Raw genomic sequence first — 5,249 nt, forward strand, 5'->3', positions numbered from 1 at the left:
CCCTGACCCCACCCCCCACCCCCACTGGAGCAGGGAGAAGCAGCAGTGCCACGGACAGGAGCCACTTTCGGTGGACGTGTCTTGCCACGAACCTGCTCCCAACTCTGTTTTTGCAGAAACTGGCTCTTCCTCCTGGGGATGCTCGGCGCACGGCTTGGAACTTAGCTCTGCCGGGGACCTCTCTCCCGAGGCCCCTCCACCTGGTAGATGCAGGTCCAGGTCCGTGCGGGGCGCTGCCTCGCTCCTGCCTGGTGCCCGGAATCCGGTGCCCGCCCCGTCGCGGCTCTCCCTCCCCGCACGCTGCACGCAGACCCAGTTCTTACCGTGGCAAGCCCTGAGCACGTGTCCGCCAGCGCCGGTGCACGCCTCAGGTCGCTGGCCGTCCTCGGCCGAGGCCCCAGTAGAACCTCTTCTCAGCTGCGGGGGACACACTCCCAGCTCCCTCTGGAGCCCCTCCTCTTGTGCTGGAAACGCACACAACACATTTCCTCACACCTGCTCCTCTCGCCAGCCCGCAGCGTTATCCTCGGAGGTGGTGAGGAAGTTCAGGAGCGGAGGGGTGGCTGTGAATGATCGCCTTCGCCAAGTCTGCTAACCCGGCGTGTCACCTTCTCCTCGGCGCTGGATCGCTACCACATGACGCTTGCGTTGACTTAACGCCCTACTTCATACACAAGGCACAGTCCCCCATGAAATGTATTTCACATGATATGTAACATATTTAACAGCAACCTGTCAAGGTGGTTGAATTTCCTCCATCCACCTGTAAAGAACCTCAGACTGTAGAGCTTAGGTGATGTGCCCCAGGTCACAGAGTAACAGGAGGCAGGGGTGAGGCACGGTCCCAAGAGCACTGACTCCATGAGCAACCTCGTGCACAAGACTGAGACTCCACTCTGAGCGAGCATCACAGCTACCCGGATGGATGGGTGAAATGCAGACCATGGGGTCCCACCCAGACTCCACACGAGCAGGTGGGGCCCCGGAGTGGGCATTTCTACTGAGGTCCGGCTGCCGCGACCTCTGTCCTGAGGACCATACTTTGAGAACCGCTGCATATACTAACCTATGGGCTGGGCCTCCCCATGACCTGGTGGGCCGACCTGCACAACATCACTGTGGGCCCCGGGGGCCTTCGGTAGCACAGCTGACTGAAGACGGCTAATTGCTCTCCGTGACGATGAGGAACTTGTTAAAGTTTTCTCCTGGGGGTGCGGCGCTTAGACATGTGGTTAAAAGGTCGTGGTGGAAACGGGATACGCACCTCATCCAAACAAGCGCTCTCTGAGGAAGCCAGGCCCCGGCCAAATGTCTCCCCAGGTTTGCAAGTTGGTGACAACGTAATGCAATTTCATTAAATACGATACTCTACCTCACAGATCTCCAACCACACACACATGCACAGGAGACACTTTCTGCTTTTGCCCATCGGCTGCTGTATGTAAGGGTCACATAAACAGGTTAGAGGTGAAAAGAAATTTAATAAATTTAAAAAAGGTAATTTAATTTTGAAAACGGAGTATTCATTTGGAATAAACCAATTTATAAAGCTGGAAGTGACAAACTAAAATTAAATGCACTTCCCTTTTATTACTGTTTTTCTACACCCTCATCAGCCAATTACACTCTTAAATCATTTAGCAGAAGGATCATCTTTACTCTCTTTTAAAGTAGATAAATTCTTCTTAAAAATCCATTTTAATGTCTGAGTGACGGCTAATTTACATTTGTACGTATCACATTTGCTAAGATTTCTCTGTAAGATTTCCACGCAGCATTTGTGCATCTGGACAAAGGGTTAAGCGCCCTGATAAACAGGTACCTGAAAGCCATGAAGAAGAGAGAACTATGATGCTTTTTATAAAACCTGGCCTCGGCTTGGGTCTTCACACTCAGTAGTGTTTCTGCAGTTACAAATGTCTGAGCACGATGCGGGCTCCGCCTCCGAGGGCATAAATAACCAATATGACAGAAGCTCGAGCCATATGCCAAACTGGCTGAATGTGTGTCTGCAGGCCAGGGTACTGGCCACTTAGGCAAGGTTTATTTTGTATAGTGGTTCAGACAGCATTCATTTCCTGTTTACATCAAAGCAATCTGATCTAATTTCAGAAGTATGATTTCAATTGGATTAAATGTGCATTACACTTCTGTTCTGTTCTTTCATGCCCTCTGCAATCCCGCCGTATGGTAGCAGCTGAGGCGCCCGGCGGCCACCATGGCGTGTGTGTGCACGTGGTGGTTTTCAGCGGACTGGCGCTCAGAGGCCCCCTTGAGGCGGGGGCTGCAGCTCTGTCCCCGACCTCTGGGGTCCGCCACGGCAGCCCTACGGTGCGGTGTGCTGTGGGTGAGCGCACAGGCACGGCCAGTGGAGATCCAGGCGCGAGAAGGAGGAGATCCCGCTGAGACAGAACTGGGCGCCTCAGCTGAGCCTGGCCATGGCCCTCGTCGGAGCTCTAGCCCCACACCTCTCCCCATCCTCGGCCACCCTGGGCTCTGCCGTTGCCCGACTGGGTGACCACAGCCAAGCTCTGTAGCCCCTCTGGGCCCCTGCTTCCTCTTCTCTAAATTGGAGATGGTAAAACCTACCATACGCAGGTATCAGGAGTAGTGAGAATTGTGTACAGCATGGGGCAGGGTGTCAAAGCCAACAGGTTGGCTGCACCTATAAATGCCACTCCCCACGTCTACCCCGTCTTCCCTCCACTCGCCCTCCATCACCCAAAACACCCCTGCCCGTCCACTGTTCTAGATGTGGGTCCTGCTGTCTGACACCCATGCTGCCTGCTATTTTTGATTTAAGTTAAAAAAACAGGAGTGGGTTGTCGCTCCAAAGGGTACCTTCCTTTCAATGGGACCTCCTAGACTGGGTCCCCTAATTAAATCATGAGTCATGGCTGGGGGGGGGCTGTAACCAGGATGGCCAAAGGGCTGAAGACACTGTGAAGAATTCCAAGCCTATGCCAGGCTATCGGTTTACTTCAATGGCAGAACAGAATCTACAAATATTGAAGAGAAGCCGACGAGCGACATAACCCATGAGATGCCACAGAACAGTGTCGGCAAATAGGTTCCGCCTTGCAGGTCACACGTGATGGACTGGCCACGGCAGCCGAGCCCCCTGTGGAGATCGCCAGCCCCGCAGTGGTGAGGTGCCCCCGTGTGCTGCTGACCGAGGCCCTGAGAAGGAACAGGGGTCCAGCCTGCCCGCACAGCTGGGGGCTGCCCCACATTTTTCCGGGACCAAGGACAGAAGCTCTGGTGTGAGCGGGCACCCGAGTCATGGGAAGGAGCTCCCGGAGACTCGGCCGGACGGGGGAGCCCAAGCCGGTACTTGCGGGACGTGTGCAACACGGGTAAAGGTGACCGTAACCAGAGGTCTCCAGCCTCAGGGAGCCGCAAGGCAAACGTGGAGGAGAAAAAGTAGAAAACTATGTGCGGTCAGTGAGGAGGCTCGTTTGGCTGGAGGGAGAATGTTGTGATACGTGAAGTGTGAGGCGACAGCACACGCCAGGCCGAGTTCAGGGCAGACTGGGCGCGTGGGCCTGCTTCAGTGGGCTCGTGGTCTCACATCTTAACAGGCGCTTCATGACCACATCACCCCCACTGACCGAGTCTCAAACAGCAAGGAACAGCCTGCAGCCGGAGTCGGGGCTTAGCAGGGAGCGGTGCGTCCAGGGTTCACACTGCCTCGCCGGGGACGCGGGAGCAGGCTCACCTCCTCGGAGACCCGGCAGGCGCTCTGCCAAGGAGGCGACTGGGACAAACACCCAGAAATAGAAGCTGCAGTGACGAACACAGCGCTCTGCTTATGGGAGAGGGGGAGATGCTTGCCGGGAGGAAGGGGGGCTGTAAGATTGGCCTCAGGTCTGTGCCGCTGCCCCGGGTCCCACACCTGCAGGTGACCCGGGTGCCCGGTCCCACGCCCTGCAGGTGTACATGTCCTACTGGGTGCTGGTGCAGGAGCACAGCTCACGGGCTCGTGACCCACAGGACCCTGACCCCTCCTGTCCCTCTCGCTCCGCTTCATGCCGGAACAGAGTGGACGTTTCCATCCGTCTAGTTTGCCCTTCTGCCTCTTCTTAACCCCGGTTCTCCTGCCTCTGCCTGGGGGGCCCCACCAAGCACCCCATCCTGTGGAGGCCCAGACCGCCTCTCTCCTACCCCCTGCTCCTCTCCAGACCTCGCACCCAAAGCTGCCTCTAGAAAAGTCTGCCACTCAAACCCCATGCAGGGCGGGACGCAGCCGCGTGGGGCTCCTCTCTCGTGTATGGGTGAGGCTGCCGGGTCCTCTCCCTGCTCTGCCTTAGATGCGGCTTCTGAGAGGACGACGTGTCTGCCTCCCTCAGTCCCACAGAAGGTTACACGTGTGACCAGAGTGTGCTGCAGGCTCGGTGGTGAGGAAACCTAATGTTCTCCTTCCTCCAAGGCATGTGCCAAGGGGCCCCCTCTGTGCCCGAGACACCCTCAGAATGCTAAGACCGTGGCCGTTCCTGCAGGACGCGAGCAGGAAACGCTGTCCCCTGGCATCTGCAGCAGAGCCGGAAACCGGCCGTGGCAAGTGGCCAGGCGCTCCTGCTGTGGAAATGGCGCCCCGTGTTTATTTCCTACAGGACAGCGCTCTGCTGTCACCCGCTGTCGGCCACTCGGGACCCTCAGCGCACAGCGACGGCCCCCTGCCCCGCACGGAGGTCCTCATGTGCATCAGGTGCCGGCCAGGCGCTCCACAGCCACCGTCAGCGCTCGGGCAGGAAACCGCACGGCGCACGCTGCGGGTGACCCTCGCGTGCGTGAAGAGCACTTTAGGGAAATGCGATGCTTACCCAAGACCTCACAGCGAGCAAATGGCAGATCCAGAACCCGGCCCAGACTGACCCCGAAGCCAGCTCGCTTCCCCGGGGGAGGCAGTCCTGCACCGAGAGTCATCAGTGAATCAGTCCGTCTCTGTGGTGGGAGTGGACCCATGACACAGATCCCGGGACCTTGGAAGGAATGAATGAATTCTAGACGGACAGGTAAACAGCAGTCGGTCTGGCCTGGGTGAAGCTACTTGCATCTCAGGGGCGCCAGGCTGGAATTTTTCCCAGAAGCCCGTCAGCGGGAGGCTGCTTGGAATGCCAGCTCATCATTCATCTCGTTTCTCGGGCGCCTTCGCGCTGTGTGCGGTTAGTGGGTAAGACGGCCTGGTGTCCGCCACTAACCCGGTTCTGAGCCAGCCCTCAGGCTCTCGCTGTCACCCGCAGACCCCC

The sequence above is a fragment of the Crocuta crocuta genome, unplaced genomic scaffold (assembly GCF_008692635.1).
Source record: "Crocuta crocuta isolate KB4526 unplaced genomic scaffold, BGI_CrCroc_1.0 scaffold129, whole genome shotgun sequence".
In the NCBI taxonomy this organism is placed as follows: Eukaryota; Metazoa; Chordata; class Mammalia; order Carnivora; family Hyaenidae; genus Crocuta; species Crocuta crocuta.